Source organism: Callorhinus ursinus, unplaced genomic scaffold, assembly GCF_003265705.2.
Source record: "Callorhinus ursinus isolate GAN/ISIS: 27379988/994484 unplaced genomic scaffold, GSC_fseal_2.0 scaffold36, whole genome shotgun sequence".
NCBI lineage: Eukaryota > Metazoa > Chordata > Mammalia > Carnivora > Otariidae > Callorhinus > Callorhinus ursinus.
This window is the reverse complement of record NW_027397098.1, coordinates 5,355,318-5,374,529: the sequence shown is the minus strand read 5'-3', so window position 1 is coordinate 5,374,529 and position 19,212 is coordinate 5,355,318. Positions and strand designations below refer to the sequence as shown.

Genomic DNA, 19,212 nt, shown 5'->3' with positions numbered 1-19,212 from the left:
TGTCAAATAAATAAAATCTTTAAAAAAAAAAAAATTCTGTTGTTTCAAGGGTTGAATCGAGGCTGTGTGTCTACATACATATACAGGTATAGTGATAAACGGTCTCTTACACATTTCTGTATGTTTGAAATTTTCATGATAAAAATTTAGAAAAACTTCTGTTGTTTCTTACAAAATCTCTTTCAGATTTTGTAAGGCACACACAGGCCTAAGGCCTAGACCCTTGACTAGCACCTCGCTCAGACCTTCACTTGCTCGTGGGTGACGACTGCGCGGCTAGTTTCTCGAACTTTCTCTGACCCCACCTTGCAGGCCAGCGTCTGCAGAAACAGCCTTGTGACTCTTCTCCGGCAAGCTTTCGTCCATCTCTTCTCTCCCCACAAAGTGCCAAAACTCCTCTGCGCGGCTTTCCCGGGTCTCAGCACCACCCACCTCATCACTGCCCCCGTCCCCCCGGATGGGCTGCTCTTCTCGCCGGCTCTGTTTTCCCCTCTGTACCTCTGCCCGCCTGGGGTCGCGCTTCCGGGACCCTCCTCCAGCTCCACTCGAGCTAGACAAGTCCCATCCGTGGTCCGCCCCCTCACTCCTCTCCTGTCTTTAGCACTTGACGTCTGAACTGTAAACATCCGGAAAGAGTACACACCTGCCACTTGGAGGCAAATTTAGCATTTCCATTAGCAATAAAATTACCACCTCAGTGACTGCCTCTCAGCCACTTAAAAACAAGGAGACAAAAGGAACAAGCACTGACTAACAGATGTTGGTAGGTAAATTATTTATCAATTTCAATGAAATGATGCTTCTAAAGGTAAACAAAAGTAGGGGTGCCTGGGAGCCTCAGTCGGTTAAGCCTCTGACTCTTGATTTTGGCTCAGGTCATGACCCCAGGGTCGTGAGATCGAACCTCACCTCAAGCCCCACATTGAGCCGGCTCCACACTCAGTGCAAAGCCTGCTTGAGATTCTCTCTCTCCGTCTGCCCCTCCCCCCAACTCTTTCTTTAAAATAAAAATTTTGTAAAATTGGACAGCCACATGCAGAAGAATGAAACTGGACCATTTCCTTACACCACACACAAAAATAGACTCCAAATGGTTGAAAGACCTAAACATGAGACAGGAGTCCATCCAAATCCTAAAGGGGAACACAGGTAGCAACCTTTTCGACCTTAGCCGCAGCAACTTCTTCCTAGAAACATCGCCAAAGGCACGGGAAGCCAGGGCAAAAATGAACTATTGGGATTTCATCAAGATAAAAAGCTTTTGCACAGCAAAAGAAACAGTCCACAAAACCAAAAGACAACCGACAGAATGGGAGAAAATATTTGCAAACGACATATCAGATAAAGGGCTAGTATCCAAAATCTATAAAGAACTTATCAAACTCAACACCCAAAGAACAAATAATCCAATCAAGAAATGGGCAGAAGACATGAACAGACATTTCTCCAAAGAAGACATCCAAATGGCCAGCAGGCACATGAAAAAGTGCTCAACATCACTCGGCATCAGGGAAATCCAAATCAAAACCTCAATGAGATACCACCTCACACCCGTCAGAATGGCTAAAATGAACAAGTCAGGGAACGACAGATGTTGGCGGGGATGTGGAGAAAGGGGAACCCTCCTACACTGTTGGTGGGAATGCAAGCTGGTGCAACCACTCTGGAAAACAGTATGGAGGTTCCTCAAACAGTTGAAATTAGAGCTACCGTTCGATCCAGCAATTGCACTACTGGGTATTTACCCCAAAGATACAAATGTAGGGACCCGAAGGGGTACGTGTACCCCAATGTTTATAGCAGCAATGTCCACAATAGCCAAACTGTGGAAAGAGCCAAGATGCCCATCGACAGATGAATGGATAAAGAAGAGGTGGTATATATACACAATGGAATATTATGCAGCCATCAAAAGGAATGAGATCTTGCCATTTGCAACGACGTGGATAGAACTGGAGGGTGTTATGCTGAGTGAAATAAGTCAATCAGAGAAAGACATGTATCACATGACCTCACTGATATGAGGAATTCTTAATCTCAGGAAACAAACTGAGTGTTACTGGAGTGGTTGGGGGTGGGAGGGATGGGATGGCTGGGTGATAGACATTGGGGAGGGTATGTGCTACGGTGAGCGCTGTGAATTGTGCAAGACTGTTGAATCACAGATCTGTACCTCTGAAACAAATAACGCAACATATTTTAAGAAAAAAGAAAAAGAAGAAGATAACAGGAGAGGAAGAAAAGGGGAGTATGTCAGAGGGAGAGACGAACCATGAGAGACGATGGACTCTGAAAAACAAACTGAGGGTTCTAGAGGGGAGGGGGTAGGGGGATGGGTTAGCCTGGTGATGGGTATTGAGGAGGGCACATTCTGCATGGAGCACTGGGTGTTATGAACAAACAATGAATCATGGAACACTGCACCAAAAACTAATGATGTAATATATGGTGATTAACATAACAATAAAAAAATTAAAAAAAAACACAAAAAAATAAAATAAAATAAAATAAAAATTTTGGGGTCACCTGGGTGGCTCAGTTGGTTAAGCGACTGCCTTCGGCTCAGGTCATGATCCTGGAGTCCGGGGATCAAGTCCCACATCGGGCTCCCTGCTCAGCAGGGAGTCTGCTTCTCCCTCTGACCCTCTTCCCTCTCGTGCTCTCTATCTCTCATTCTCTCTCTCTCAAATAAATAAATAAATAAAATCTTTATAAAAAAATAAAAATAAAATAAAAAATAAAAAAATTTTTTAAAAAGTAAACAAAAGTAAATTCGCTGAAATTATGTGACCATGTGTGTGTTCAACACAGATTCGGTGAGCATCTACCCTACGCAGGCACTATTCTAGGCACTTAGAATGTGCCAACGAATAAAACAGATGAGCCCTCATAGAGCATATGTTCAGGGAGCAAACATAACTAACGTACAAAATAAATAAGTGTGTTAGATAGTATTTTGGGAGATGACAAATGCTATAAAAAGAAAACACTGGAAAGGTTAAAGGGGATTTGAGAGTGCGAGGCAGGGAACATTCTAGAGGGGGAAAGGTGTTGCAATTTGAAATAGCATTAATAGCATGGAGAGTGTCTTAGCCTGTTCAAGCTGCTATAACAGAATGTCACAGACTGCGTGGCTTCTACGTAACAGAGATTTATTTCTCACAGGTCTGGAGGCTGGGAAGTCCAGGATCATGTCACTGGCAGATACAGTGTCTGGTGAGAGCATACTTTCATGTTCCTGGACGGCCACGTTCTCTCTGTGTCCTCACATGGTGGAAGCGGCAGGGGGAACTCTCTGGGGTGGCTCTTCTAAGGGTACTAATCCCATTCCTGAGGGCTTCCCCCTCCTGACCTAATCACCTCCCAGAGGCCCCACCTCCACATACCATTGTAGGGCTCCAACACAGGAATTCTGGGGGCGACACAAAACGCAGAATGTCACAGACGAGGAGGCTTTGTTGACCAAATGACGTTTGCAGAAAGACTTGAAGAAGGCGAGGCCGCCAGGTGTGGAGGTATCTGGGCGAACAGCATTCCAGGCAGGTTGCAGAGGGAACCACACAGGAGTGAGTCCCGGGAGCCTCATCTTTCCGCGTGGGCATTCAGCACCCCACACCGGACAACACCATGTTCCCTAACCGACTTCCTTCTCTCCTTTCTTTTCCCTTTAGTGCTGGCTGTCCAGTCCCAACACTACCTTCTGCACGGCATGTGAGAAATTTCCAGTGCATATGAATTAGGGAACAAATAAGTCATCCTAAACTCTCCAACTCCCAATCAGTTACGACAGCACAGATCTCAAAGGAGACTCTCAAAACACATCTGTTAACCAATCATGAGTTGATGGCCTCCTCCATCACCAACGACTTCGCTATTTTGAAACCCTTGTCTTCAGTTGATTTCATGTTGTTTCCTTTGGAGAACTGTAACTAGAACGCAGTACCCGATAAAGGAATAAAAGAAAGAGCCCACTCCAAACCTCCAATGGTCAGTGTGTGAGAGGAAGGAGAGAGGCAGGAGGCAGAAGAGATGGAAGGAGGGAAATGGCCAGCCCGCCCGTAGGAACCGGGAACCCAGCACCAGTGAGCTTGGCCTCACTCTGCCCGGTGTCCAGGAGGCCTCAGCGCTCAGGGACAACCTGGCTTAACCAGAAGTCTCTGCTATGAGAAAGGAATGAGGCATACCAGGGAACTACAACCTCCACATTTGCACTTAAAAGCACAAGTTAGGAACCATGTGTATCCCCACATGGAAGTCATTATGGAAAGTGGGATGTGGATAAAGTGAAGACATGAAAATTAGGATTTCATCCATCCCACCTCCTAGTCATTTATTACCATCAGCTAGACACACACTTAAACCGACTGAGTCACCCAGGCGCCCCCAGCTAGACACATACTTAAAAAAAACAAATAAACAAATAAACAACTACAACAAGAAAAATTACCCAACTGGAAAACACTTTGTTGCCTTAATTGGATCGAGTTTTGTCTTAGCTTTGTGACAGAGAAATCGTGATTTTTCCTAACTAGCAGAGAAAAGAAACACCTTTCTCTTCAGAAATGACACCTCCTGACACAGTTTAAGGCAGGCAGGCTGTTTATTTCTTCACCTTGCCCTGACATTTCTGTTGACTTCTGCAGAACAGAGTCACTTCTGGTGTAACACCAGCCAGAGGCACAGGGGCCCACACGATCATTCACCCACCCCTGCGCGGCCCTGTGCCACGTGCTGGGACTACAGTGGTGAAGGGACAGTTGCGGTCCTTGCCCTCAGGAAGCATACTGTCCTGGAAGGACGAGTATTAAATAAGTAAATAAGTCAATTCACCAATAAGCATTTAAATTACAGTTACGGTAAGTATTCAGAAAGAAGCTTAGAGGGACTTAGTCCAGATAGTGCAAGCGGGGGGGTGCAGTGGGGTCAGGCTTTCTTAAGGAAGTGATGCCTGCCCTGAGACTTGGGGTGGAGCAGGCTTTGGCCAGGACAGGAAGGTGGGGTAGAGGGCTCACAGGGGGAAAGAACTTAGTACTTTCAAGGAACTGAAAGGTGTGGATTGCTGCAGATACTTAGAATGGGAAGGGATCACCTTAGTCACGGTTCTCCAGAAACAAAACCAATAGGATGTATATATACAGAGAGATTTCTTATAAGAAATAGGTTCATGTGTTTACAAAGGCAGGCGAGTCCCAAGATCCGCAGGTGAGTTGGCAAGTTGGAGACCCAGGGGAGCCGATGGTGTATCCCAGTCTCACCTCTAGCCGACTCGAGACTCAGGAAGAATCGATGTTGTAGTCTGAGTCCAAAGGCAGGAGAAAAGTCAATGTCCCAGCCTAAAGGCTGCCAGGCAGGAGGAAGTCTCCCTGCTCTGGGGAGGTCAGCCTGTTGTTCTATTCAGGCCTTGAACTGACTAGACAAGGCCCACCATACTAAGGAGGGCTCTGCCTTACTGAGTCTACAAATTCAAGTGTTAATCTCATCCAAAAACACCCTCATAGAAACACCCAGAATAATGTCTGACCAAATGTCTGGGCACCCGGTGGCCCAGTCAAGTTGACACATAAAACTAACCATCGCAGGGATGGTCAGAAGCGAGGTTGCCATGTTAGACGTAGAGCAGACGCACGGCGGACGTACAGGAGCCTTGTCGACAATGCCAAGAGTTTGATCTTTGTTAAACATAACTGTCTACAGTTACCAGCACTTCACAAAAGGCCAGACATTGTAATTCCACAAAACATGAAAGCCATTCTCTCAGAATAAAGGAGGCTCCTTCAAATTGAATAGATTTAGGCTTATGCAAACTTCCCCCAAGCATCCTTTTTTTTCCCGTTTGGCAGCAAACCTAAGAAACTTGTGTCATAGTCCGTCTGGTCTGCATTTGCCCAGCCTAAGACATGAGGGAAGCCAAAACCGTGAGATGTGATGAGAATGCCTTGGAAGAGGATTTGGAACACATAATGGAGAAAGGTAAAATGGGAGAGGATGAAACCTTAGTTGGGGTGGGCAGAGTGGCAGAGCAGTGAGGAAAAAAAACAGTAGAAAGTGAGAATAAAAAAACAGAGGAGGGGTGCCTGGGTGGCTCAGGCCGTTAAGCGGCTGAGGTCATGATCTCAGGGTTGTGGGACGGAGCCCTGCGTCAGCCTCCTTGCTCAGCATGTAAACTCTCCCTTCTCCTTCTGCCCCTCCCCTCTAAAATAATATTAAAAAATCTTAAAAAAAAAAAAAAAAAAAAAAAGAAGAGTGATCCTTCCACTTTTCCGCTGCGGTCAGATAGCAACTCTTACTCTCATCCCTGCGTTTATAGAGAAGGGCTTTTCATCAGCGTGGAAGGAGGAAGTCGTGCGCCCCTAGTGGCCAGGAGGAAGAGTAGCATGAAAGCCACAAATCAGAGCCAGGTCAGCAAACTTCGGCCCATGGGCCAAATCTGTCCTGCTCACTAACGTGGGCCGCTTACATTTTCTTTTTTTTTTTTTTAACATTTCTAAATGTTAAAAAAAAAAAAGTCTATTTTATGACGCGAAAATTACTTGAAATTCAAATTTCAATGTCCGTAAGTAGTAGTTTTGTTAGATTACAGTCACCCTTAGTCCTTTACATGTTGCCTGTGACAGCTTTCATGCGATGTGACGGAGCTGAATAGTTGCAAAAGAGACTGTATACTCCACAGGGTGTAACGTATTCACCATCCCGCCTGCAATGGTCTGAATGTTTCTGTGCCTCCAAAATTCATATCTTGAAACCTAATGTCCAATGAGATGATATGAGGAAGTAGGGTCTTTGGGAGGTGATGAGGTCCTGAGGGTGGAGCCTTCATGAATGGGGTTCCTCTCCTTATAAAAGAGGCCCCACAGAGCTCCCTTCCCCATTTCTGCCATGTGCGGTTATATCTAGAAGGATCTGTCTAGGAATTGGGTCCCCACCAAACACTAAATCTGCCATACCTTGATCTTGGACTTCCCAGTCACCTGTAAGAAATAAATGTCATGGGGCACCTGGGTGGCTCGGTCAGTTAATTGTCCCACTCTTGATTTCAGCTCAGGTTGTGATCTCCTGGGTTGTAGGCTTGAGCCCTGTATTAGGCTCTGTGCTGAATGCAGAGTCTGCTTGAGATTTTCACTCTCTCCTCTCCCTCTGCCCCTCCCCCTGCTTACTCTCTCTCTCTCTCCCCCTAAAAATAAATAAATGAAAGAAAGAAGAAAGGAAGGAAGGAAGGAAGGAAGGAAGGAAGGAAGGAAGGAAGGAAGGAAGAAAAGAAAGATCTGTTGTTTATAAGCCACTCAGTCTGTGGTATTTTGTTATAACAGCCCGAACAGGTAAGACATAGCACTTTACAGAAAAGAATTTGCCGGGGTGCCTGGGTGGCTTAGTGGTTAAGCGTCTGCCTTCGGCTCAGGTCATGATCTCAGGGTCCTGGGATGGAGCCCCGCATTGGGCTCCCTGCTCCGCGGGAAGCGTGCTTCTCCCTCTCCCACTCCCCCTGCTTGTGTTCCCTCTCTCGCTGTATCTCTCTCTGTCAGATAAATAAATAAAATCTTAAAAAAAAAACAAAAAGCGAATTTGCCAGCCCTTGAACTGGAAGCTAGAGGGAAAGGGTTGGGCAAAGTGGGAACCTGGGAAAGGAACAAGCAGGCAAAGCTGTAGGAGTCAGAGGCCCTCGGAGGGACGAAGACTAAGGGGCACTTGGGAGCATGTCAGCCTGTTCCAGACAGATCCGCATTTAGCTTCTTGTTGTTCTCTTTTAACCTTGTGTGTTTTTATATTAATTTTGAAAATTGTTCCTTTAAGTGAAAATGGACTCGTCCGCTTTTAGAGCTTGACTTCCCTCCCCAGCCCTAGGTACTGATTGGTGGGGCAGAGTGACATTTTCCTCCAATGCGGGCTCATTATTTTGCTTCTGGAATGGCAAACGCCAGGCTCAAATGGCGCGGTCTGAACACATCAAGGAGGGGAGGGAATCCTACCAGAGGTACCCTGAAACAAAGGAAACAAATAACTTCAAAACCACATCAAGCAATCTGGACCTGTTACAGGGCAGATGGAACTCTGAATTGTTTGATTCTATCAGCAGAACAGAGGAAGGAAATGTTTTAAAAGGAGATTATGTTATTTTCCCCAGTTCTTATTATGAAACCTTCCTGCACTGAACTTTAAATATCAGCAGCCCCTTTCGGGGCGATGAATGGGATCCAGGCGGCAGGAGCGTTGCGGGGAAGTGGCTCCATTATGAAGAATGTGAAGAGGCAGAGGCTGAGATGAATAGTGGATCCCTGCGGGGTCCTTTGGCGGGGTGAAAAATCAGGCTGTAAAACACAGCTGCATGTCTCAGGAAGGGATGGGTGTCTTTGAAAAAGCCATATGCCCTGTATAAACATAAATTATGGGGTCCTTTTCAAAAGACATCAACTGTAATGAATAAAAAGTCTTCTGCGTTCTTTGCCCTCCACAGGAAAATGATTGACAACTAGCTATTGTATAAAGAAGAAAAAATATCCTGGAAATCTCCTCCAAACAAAATCATGCAATAATTCTTTATAATGCGAGGCTCTCAATATAGAATTTTCCAAAGGAGGTTGTCTGTATCATTCAGCCCCAAACCTGGCTAAATAATAATAATAATAATAATAATAATAATAATAATAAGGTGCTTTGCTCTTGTTCTCTAGTCAATGACTGTCCAGGTAGGATGATATGGATGAGCTGGAGGTCTGTTCACTTGTCTGCGTCACATGGGTGTCCTCCCACACGCATCTCTAAATGGTGGGGTTCCACAAGCCCCTCTGAGCACCAGAGGCCACATCCAACCGCTTACCTGACGTTGCCTGAGAAGGCTGGGAACATCTGAAATTTAATTACCTTCCCCTTCTCCTGTCAGCCTTCAGTACTTTGTGAAGGGTACCCACATCCATTTACTCACCCAGCCAGAATTTAGGATTTGTCCCCAAATCTTCTGTTCTCATTGCCCAGCCCCCAGACCCTTCTTGAAAGAATTCAAAAGGATGACATCGAGAGGCATAAGGAAGTCCATATCATTGCCCTGCTTAGATCCTTCACTGACTTCCCATTGCACTTAGAATAAAATTCAAACTCTGTTCCTTAGCCTACAAAGCCTGCGTGATCTGATCTGGCGATTTCTCGAGGCTTTTCTCCACCATTCCTTCCTCGGTCACAGTGTTCCAGCAACTTCTGTGTTTTTCAGTCTTTGAATACTTTTGCTTCTTCCCACTCTGAGCTTCTGTGTTTCCTCTTGCCTGTGCACTTCCCCCCACACACCTCAGAGACTACCACTCTGGAGAGAGAACCTACTCCCAATATCTTTTTTCCTTTTAATTATCAGGGCCTGGGGCTGAGCTGACTGTCACTATTGGAGTTCAACATGGCCCCAAAACAGCACCCTTCTTTTCTGTCCAAGTTCCAAGCCCTTGAGAAACCAGATGAAGAAGCCAGGCAGATGGAGAGCAAAATACCACATGTATTACTGACAAAATCGGTCTTGGAGAACGTGGCTTACAATATCTGCAAACAAGTGGCTTCCTCATACCAACCCTGGGTTCAAGTACACCGCTCACCCAGTCACGGGCCGCGCTGTGTCAGGCCGACCTCCCCCGTGGGGGTCCGGGCCAGGAATACTCACAGCGGGGAGAGGAGGGGCAGACTGCGCCGTCCGCAGGCAGGCTGGCTCTCCAAGAAGAGAAGAGGGCATCTGGACTCTGCAAATCCAGTTTCTCTTTCCAAATGTAAGTAATCCCGCTTCCTCTAGGAACAGATACGGCAGAAGGAGACCTGAAGTATCATGCTGGCGAAGCTCCCTCTGCATGGAAGGAAACACCAAGAGTTAAGAAATATTCCCCCACCGTGCCCATCCCCCCACCCCCTAAATCCTCCTCCCCTAAAATGCCCGAACTCCCCTCCTGTGGGCCGGGCAAGGGGCCTTCCCCTGGCTCTCCTGGTGTCCTCAGCTTCCCTGCATTCATCTGCCCTTTTGCCCTGGAACGATCTATTTACATGCCCGACCATGCCCATTCGTCTGTGACCTTCCCTAGTGACCTTCTCCCTAGAGATCAAGCAGAAGAAAGAACAGAGGGGAGAAATGGGGCTGTGTATGACTGGGAGGTGTTTTCCCTGCCATATTCCACAGGTTAAGGGGTGACGCGTGTTGGGGATGGAATACCCGTCAGGACGCGACTTTGAACGAAACGAGAGCCCGCGCGGAGGACCACAGCAGGCTGGCCGGGGCCGGGAGGCCCATTTCCAGAGAGCTCTGTCCGTCTCTCTCCCGGCCTCAGCTAGCAGGTATAAGAGGAAAGGAAATTCTGTCCTCCTCACACAGGGCTTTGTGAGACTATTTTTATTTAACATTCTGAAGACAGAAAAATTATCCGTCAGACACAGACTGCCCATGACCCTGAGGTTAAATGGTTCAATCCATGTCACAATGGCTTCGGCTTCCCCACCGACTGAGCAGACCCACAGACATTAAATTGAGCTTGGTTTAAAAGCGATGCAGCAGGGGCGCCTGGGTGGCTCAGTCGTTAAGCGTCTGCCTTCGGCTCAGGTCATGATCCCAGGGTCCTGGGATGAGCCCCACATCGGGCTCCCTGCTCCGCGGGAAGCCTGCTTCTCCCTCTCCCACTCCCCCTGCTTGTGCCCTCTGTCTCTCTCTGTCTCTCTCTCTGTCTCTCTCTCTGTCTCTCTCTCTCTCTCTCTCTCTCTCTCTCTCTCGCTGTGTCTCTCTCTGTCAAATAAATAAATAAAATCTTAAAAAAAAAAAAAAGCGATGCAGCTGCATTTGAAGCATCTCTCCTCCGAGGACATTAAAGCGGCCCCCAGATACGGGGTCCAACACATCCGTGGGGCTGATGGCCAAGTCACCGCTGATAATCAACAGTCTCTTTGACTCTGCACTGCCTCACCCTAGCGATTCCATTCCTTGCAAAGGGTAGTATTTAAGCCTGCAGTATTGCAGAGAACAAGGAAGAATGTGCTCGCATGTAGGGCAAGCAGCCCACAGGGGAGGTCCAACCTACCAGATTGAGGACAGCGAGAAATGGAGTTATTAATATGTAAGTCACAACCCAGATGGAGCCAGCAGTGTTCCCAGGACAGAGCCAAGTGCAGCCCTGCTCCGGCTCCCGCTCGAGGCGACCCTAGGGGCCAGGGGACTCGTCAGGGAGGCGGTGCTATTCATTGCTCCCGAGAAAGCCCCAAGACTCCTGTGGAGCAAGGTCTCCGCATAGAGATATGCACACAGATCTATGCACGTAGATTCGTACAATGAATCCTTGCAGGGCCACCACCACCCCACTAGATTCCACATCCAACTTCCAGTCATGCAGCATCCTTTAGTGGCTTCTTCCTTTTGAAGAAGCCTTGGTGTTTCTGTTAACCTTCTCCAAGGATACGGAACTGTCCCACTGAGGAAGGATGGATGCCCAGCGGGACTTACCTGAGCCCACGCCCTTCACGGGCATGACTGCCTCTAAAACAGTATTCAAATGGTGTGTTCATTTCGCCTGGAAAGAGAACACTGGCGGTGCTTTTCTCTTGCTAATTCATCTGAGTTCTCCCTCTGTCAGGCCACAGCACGGAGCTTTCTGGAGGAGCGAATCCTCGAGCTGAGTCTTACAGGGGAGATCGGATCAGGTGAACATCAGAGGCATGGGTTTGGAGGTGGCGGGTGGATGGCGTTCAGAGGGGACAGCAGAGAAGCCATAGGGGGACAGGGTGAAACTGTGAGTAACCGTAGTGTAAATGGCAAGGCCCGGGGAGGCATGGTGGGGCCCCGCTCCAATGCTCAGCTTGTACCCTGCAGGGAGTGGGAAGTGACGGGGTCACACCTGCATCGCAGCCAGATGAGTCTGGGGCCGATGAGAAAGATGGGTTTGCAGGAACTGGGACAAGTGGCCCGGACACAGGTTGGAAGGAAGGCTGTCACTACAGACCACGCACCAGGGAAGCCTTGTCAAGTGAGGGGTTTAGGCTGATCTGTAAATGTCCCTGTGGCCTAGGGAGATGAAAAGTCTCTTTGGGGGTGAGTAAGGACCCACGCACGAACGGCAGCCCGCTGGGCGTCTAGACAGCTACTTCCATTGTGTCCGTTAATGTTCTTGAAAGTCAAATGTGCTGAAGGTGAATTTCAAAAGAGAAAGGACCCCCTTCTGGGTATGTACACAAAAGCATTGAAAACAGGGATTGGAAGAGATAGCTGTTTGTGCACCCAGGTTCATAGCAGCAGTATACACAACAGCCAAAAGGTGGAAACAACTCAGTTGTCCATTGATGGATGCATGGCTAAACCCAAAGTGATCTATACCTAAAATGGAATATTACAACCTTATGAGGGAAGGAAATTCTGACACATGCCAGAACATGGATGAGCCTCGAGTACATTGAGTACATTGTAGGAAGTGAAATAAGCGAGTCACAAAAGGGCAGCTACTGTATGATTCCACTTCCATGAGAAATCTAGAGTAGCCGAAAGCATAGGGACAGAAAGTAGAGTGAAGGCTGCCAGGGCTGGGGAGTGGGAAATCGGGAGTTACGGCTTAACAGGTACAGAGTTTTAGTTTAGGAAGATTCTGCAGAAAGATGGTGGTGACGATTGTACATCAGTGTGAATGTACTTAAGGCCAGTGAACTATAGTCTTAAAAACAGTGAAAATGGTAAGTTTCATGTTATATACATTTTGCCACATTTTTTTTTTGAAAAAGAGAAAAAGCGGGGCGCCTGGGTGGCTCAGTCAGTTAAGCATCTGCCTTCGGCTCAGGTCATGATCCCAGGGTCCTGGGATCGAGTCCTGCTTCGGGCTCCCTGCTCAGCGGGGAGTCTGCTTCTCTCTCTGCCTCCCCCCGCTCATGCTCTTTCTCGCTCACTCGCTCTCTCAAATAAAAATAAATAAAATCTCTAAAAGATAAATAAATAAATAATATATAATAAAAAAGAGAGAAAGCAAAAGTGATTTAACATTCACTGAGCACCTAATATATATCAGCACTGCCCTAATGCTATAAAGGCTTCAGTTTATTTCACCTCAGACAAAATCCTATGCAGGGTGGCCGGCAGCCACACCTGGTCACACGTCCAGAGCACCCCCCCGCCCACCCACGCAGTGCTGGAGTTCAGGCCTGGCCCTCTCTGGGAAGAGAGAACACAGCATTATCTAAGCTCCTGTCCCCCGGCAACCATCGAATCCACCGCCCCAACCTGCCAGCACTTCATGAGAGGAGGCTCCACGTCTGCTGCCGGCTCAGCCAGCCAGTCTCTGCCCTCCCCTGCCTCCCAGCCCAGATGTTGCTGTGCTCTTAGAGAAAGGGGTCCTGAGGGCCCCGTGCGTGGCGGGGATGAGGAGAGATGTCCTCATGAGCTGAGCAGCCCACTGTCTGAGGACCTTCTGGGCCTCTTGACAGCCTTGGTGAAAGCTGATAGTTAAAACAGAGACTCAGAAACCTTCTCGACACAGCATCGTGGGGCCGTGATTGGTCAGACAATGCACATGGTGACAATGCACTCGGTCATCCCTTGGCTTTTGTGTTAGCGTCTCCCATCCCATGCCCTATCCAGGCAACTGAGATGCTACACCCAGCCGGCTTCCCAGGGAGGGCACTGAGCAAATACACCTCTGCGTCCTAAGAAGGCGCAAAGCTACAAGATGAACTCGGCCCACGCCCGCTCTCCGGAGCCTGCTCCCCGGTGTGCATCTCCCCTTCCTCTCTGCCCAGCAACACTAAGCCAAGCAGAACAGAGTGACTTTCATATGCTGTTGCTTTCAGAATCTCTGCCTCCCGTCACAGAGGCCTACACGAGTCTGCGTCACGGTCTGACCTAAGCTTCTTTCTTGGCTGGTGGGGTACCATCCACCTAAGCCTCTTGCCCTGGAGTGAAACACAGGGGGGCTGGGGGACAAGGGAGGGTGGATTATTGCTGAATGGGAACGGAGTTTCAGTTTAGGAAGATTCTGGAGAAGGCCTTGGTTGGGGGACCCGTTCTTCCCCCTGCAGACCCCAACCCGTCTTGCTCCTGTGCATGCGCCTGCGTGTGTGTGTGTGTGCGTGTGCGCGCACAGTTGGAACAAAGAGGAAAATCCACCTTTTAGATTCCAGGCCTACTAGATCATGGAGATAAGCACCCCCTTGCCGGCCACCGGCCTCACGCCAGAACGCAGGCCAGCGGAGACCGCTGGGCTGCAGGAGGGCTGGGCCGAGTCGCGGGGGCGGCCTGCCCTGGCAGCTTGCACAAACAGCCTCTAAACCAGATCTGCAGGCCGAGTGTCCTTTGTTCTTTCTGGCACCTGGGGCCCCTGTTAAACCAGGGCTCCGACTGCTCCCTCTTGGAGAGGACAGAAGACGACTACATTTCATTTAAATGAGCCAGCTTCCCCACACCTTAAAACCATCCCTAATCCTGTGAGTCACCCGCTCCTTCCCTCGTCAAGTCATTCAGGACCCTGGCTCCCCCGGCCCTCAGGTCCTGATAGGACCTAGAATCCCGAGAACCCCAGTCTTGGGAAGAACCTGGAGCCAAATGTGAAGACCCTGCCCCATACGGCCTGCCTTTCAAGGCCAAGTTGCAAAGATGTGCTGGGATGTAGTTTGCACCAGCGCCGTGGGCTGGGGCTGGGGACAGGAGTTGTCTCATTTGTCGTGGGCTGGAAACAAAGGGGCAGCCCGACCTGTTCTCACCACACCAGTGGCTTTAACAAGCACCTCAGACAATTTAATTACCTTTTGCCAGTTGGACCAGTCGAGGAAACGGATGACTTCCCCTAGGGCTGTGGGGACTGCCAGCCGGGGTTCTCGGGGCTGTCCCTGGACATCTTGGTCTGGCTTCTAACGCACCTGACTTGTTATGTGAGTCGCAGTCCAATTAAAATAAAAGTGGCTGAGGCAAAAGGATGGAGAGAAAAGCCAGAACTACGTAGGGAGGACAAGGCAAGGAAGCATTTATGTTAGCGGCCCGACTGTAAAAATGCCAACCCAAATCTCAATTTACGACACCTCAGTTGTCTAGTATAGAGGCAATTATGCTCACTACAGAATGTGATTATTTCATTTTACTAACAACAAAAAAATGCACCCAAGCTTCCCTTTGGTCGCTTCTCTAGTGACTTTCAAATATTACTAAACTGTCAGAAATCTGATTCATATACGTACTTTTTCGGACGCCTCTATGGTGTAAAGCAAGATATTCCTGGATTCTGAAGCCAGCTGCCTACGCTTGGAAAACACCAAATGCTTTTGTAATTCTAGATAATAATAAGTACTCACTTGGCATGAAAGAACATGAAATATAAACACTAGCTCATCAAAGGGCTTCAAACGTCTTAAAAATACAATCCAGGAGCCCAATGTGATAACAAACCCAACTCATAGGATGGGTCTTCAGAGGCGAGGCAGGGTCCGCGGGGCAGGGAGCCATGTGGCCGTGCTCCCGGTGCTTCCTCCTTTGTAACTGGATGGGTTGGAGAGGTGGGGTTGGCTTCCTGACAGCCCCCAGAACTCACCAGGGCTCCCTACGGCAGCAATCCTATCTGTAAAGCAATGCTTAGGTACGGCGTGGGCCCAGGAAGAGGTGCATGGGTAGGCTTCTCACGGGCTCCTCTTACTGCTGGTCCTCTTTCCCACATCCGGCCCAAAGCTGGACCTGCCCAGAGCCAAACTGCAAAGTAGGTAAAATGAATCTTTAGCTTCCTCAGCCTGACCACCTAAGTGTCTGTCATTCCTTTCCTTCTCCAGGCAATCCTCGGCCCAGGCCCATGTTCTCCTAAAGCTTCAGCCAAACACCATAGCCATTCACCAAAAACATTAAGTGGCTGATCTCTGGCAGCTGTGATTCTCTGAGCCGCATCTGTATTCTCGAGAAAACCTTCAGGAAAAGTGTGATGGCTCACTTTATATATCAACCTGACTGGGCCAAGGGATGCCCAGATAGCTGGAGAACATTATTTCTGGGTCGTCTGGGAGGGTGTTTCCAGAAGAGATTAGCATTTGAATCGGTAGACTGAAGAAAGAAGGCTGCCCTCCCCAGTGTGGGTGGGTGTCATGCCCTCCTCCGAGGACCTGAGGAGAAGAAAAAGGCAGAGGAAAGGTGATTTGCTCAGTGCTTGAGCTGGGATGTTCATCTTCTTCTGCCCTTGGACACTGACGCTCCTGGTTCTCAGTTCCTTAGCCTTGGACTGGGACATACATCCTGCACCCTCTGGTTCTTGGGCCTCTCTGCTTGGACTGAGACTTCCACCATTGGCCCCCCTGGTTCTCAGGCCTTTGGATTTGAGCCTCCAGCTCAAAGCCAGCAGCTTGTAAGACTTCTTAGCCTCCATAATTGCTAACAAATCTCCTTATGTCTGTCTGTCTACCTATCTATCTATCTCCTACTGATTGTTTCTCTGGTGAAGTCCAAAACACAAAGGAATATGGTCTAACTGGAATTTCGGATGTCAGGAGGAAGAGGAGGTACGGGGAAGTGTGAGGCATAGGGAGAAGCACTGCAGAGAAACCCCTAAGGCTCACTGAGGTGTCACCTATGTGAGCCACACACAAGGGCAGGCCAGGTACTGTGGGGTAGACCAGTGGTCCAGGAGAAACCACCACACAGCGTTGCAGACCTTTCTCCTTAACCGCTTTTGACTATCTCCTTAGCCAGGGAGCAAGGGTGACCCAACTGCCTCTGGCTGTGTCTGGGGTGGCCTCAGTAGTGCTCTGTGATGGGGGATGGGGGCTCTGACTCCCAGAAGAGAAGACCTTCCCTACAAAGGGGCTTCACATATGGGGTTGAGGGAAGTATCTGGAAACAGAAAATGGCATTGCCAAGAGTCAGACCGGCCCCAGGTGTGTTCCCTACTCATCTCCCCAGGAGAAATGCATGCAGGTATTCTGGGCCTGTGCCATTTAAACACACGGGAAGGACAGCTTGCTGGTGACCTCATTACTGTTGTTGCCCAGAGAACCAGTTACACCTGCTCACCACCCACAGCCTGCTGACGCTGGGCTCAGATGCCAGGCCCAGGAAAAGCCTCCACGAGACCCAGTGCCTCGGCAGAAATGCTTCCCTTCCCAGCTGCATCAAGGGCTTAGAAATATTTCCTCTTGGGTGGAGAAATAATGGGGCAAGAATAAAGCTTTCTGTGTTCATCAAAAAATAGATGACCCATGACTCCCAACTGGCATGAACAGTCTCTTTCATACGTTCCTCTAGCATTGCCCAACAAAGTCATTGGTAAAGTTGTGGGCCCCACAAGTTAGCACCCTGGAGCCTGAGCCACACCACAAGGGCAGTCCCACCTTACAACAGCCCTTTGTCACCCAACAGTCGTTGGCTTCCAGCCGCCCTGTCCATGGGGGAGGCTGCGTACCGTCCTGCCAAAGAGGCAGCCAGATACTGTCAGCAGCCAACACGGCCTTTCAGAGGGGGGCTGGGGAAAGCACCTGTGCCTATCACAGCGGGAAACATTTAGGGAATCTGAATGTAATCTTTAGACTGTTCCTTTGATTCGGTTTCTGTTTTGTTTTGTTTTTTCCCAGACAGGTTTCTTCATCCATCATTGGTATGGATGTTTCCATGTTCCTTTGTTCCTTTTCTTATTTTCGCCTGTTTGCTGTTCCAACCTTCTGTTTCTCTCTCTTAGAGTCTCAGATTGTGATTGAATTCTCCAGGACATACTTCCCTCCTTATCCGATTGCTTTTATGTGTCCCTTTCTGAGCCACAGTTTGGCATGGCAGGGGCGGGGGGCTGGGGGGATGGTTTGCAGCCACGGCCACTTTTCAGTGCCTGGTAACCTGGCAGGGACAACACAGGAGAGAGTTTCTGTGGGGTTCTGCACAGACTTTGTTGGCAAAGCCGCATCCTGCCTCCTCTTTTGAGATTGTGGGAAATACCCTGCTCCAGTTTTCATTCTACTTCATTAAGAACATTTCTAGGGGCGCCTGCATGGCTTAGTCGGTTAAGCATCTATCTTCGGCTCAGGTCATGATCTCAGGGGCCTGGGATCGAGCCCTGCATGGGGCTCCCTGCTCAGCGGGGCGTCCGCTTCTCCCTCTCCCTCTACCCCTCCCCCCGCTAGTGCACTCACGCTCTCTCTCTCAAATAAATAAATAAAATCTTAAAAAAAAAAAAGAGTATTTCTAACTACTGTATGGATCCCTTAGGTCCTTTGGTCATTCCTCCAAATTCTGTGGAGCTCTGGAAGACAGCTAACCTCCTGAGAGCCTTGGGGGTGAGTAAGAGCTTTTACCCTCATGCGATTTCCCCATCAGCGTTGTTTAGGCTGCTTCCTTTACTAGAGAGTGTTCCTGAGAATTCTCGGGATCTTATTGATTAACCTTCCTTTTCACATCCCATTTTAGGGTTGTGGGGGAGGGGCAGGGCAGCGGGGAGATGAAGGTGGAGTTAGGAGCTACTCCAGGTATCCTGCTTCTTTCCTCGGTGCCTGCTTTTCAAAGCTTACCTCATGGGATTGTATTCTTTCCCGTATTTGATCATCAACAGTGGGTTTTTGTTTTTGCTTTGTTTTGCTTTTGCTGGCGTGACCACGTTCTCTGGATTTCATCAGGCTCTGGGGAGAGAAAGAGAGCTGTGGTCTGACTTTATTTATTCTTGGGAAAATGCAGGTCCATGGAATTAGAAGCCAGCGTTCCACCAAGCAGGGTGTAGGCAGCAAAGAAAAGACTAGGAGACAAGGCTGCAGGGTCACCTCGTGGCTCTGACCAGTGGCCCCGGCGTCATCCAGACAACACCTCCGTCAGCCTTTGGTCTTGGAAATGAACTTCCTCTTGGCCTCAACCAGAGCCAATGAAACAGAGACCTGCTTTCAATTCCACTGACATCTGAGAAAAAGAAATCCTTCCACTTCTATTAGAAGCCCCCACCCTCAAAACTCATCTGTCTACTCACACTCAACCCACAAAGATGACTTCACTGGCTGTCACCTCAGCAAGACCTTGTAAAGGTCCCACAGTCTCTGATTCCTCTGCCTATTCCTTCAACAGGTGTGCAGGACTCTATCTTCCCTCACAAAAGAATCTTCCCAAGGCAGTAACTAGCAATTTTGGCATTTGGGGCTAGGAAAGTGAAAAGTGAGGGGAGAGTACTCCCCATGCAGTTTGCAAAGTCCCCTCCGTGCACCCTGATGTCCCTGGTAGCTGACACAGACACTGGGGTCACCTTGGCACCCCAGCCAGAGAGCTGCCCTCGGGGTGGGGATGGGAGAGAGGAGAAG

General features: G+C 48.8%; 1 protein-coding gene across 1 annotated transcript in view; it reads right to left on the bottom strand.

Annotated features, from left to right (window-relative positions):
* Positions 1 to 19,212, bottom strand: part of USP6NL (USP6 N-terminal like) — a 288,797-nt gene that overhangs the window by 245,120 nt on the left and 24,465 nt on the right. Inside the window, exons 2-3 of the mRNA XM_073879915.1 lie at positions 18,442 to 18,549; positions 9,635 to 9,811 (exon numbers count right to left, since the gene is read on the bottom strand). The gene's annotated coding sequence lies outside the window, so the exon portion shown is untranslated. The remainder of the gene's footprint in view (positions 1 to 9,634; positions 9,812 to 18,441; positions 18,550 to 19,212) is intronic.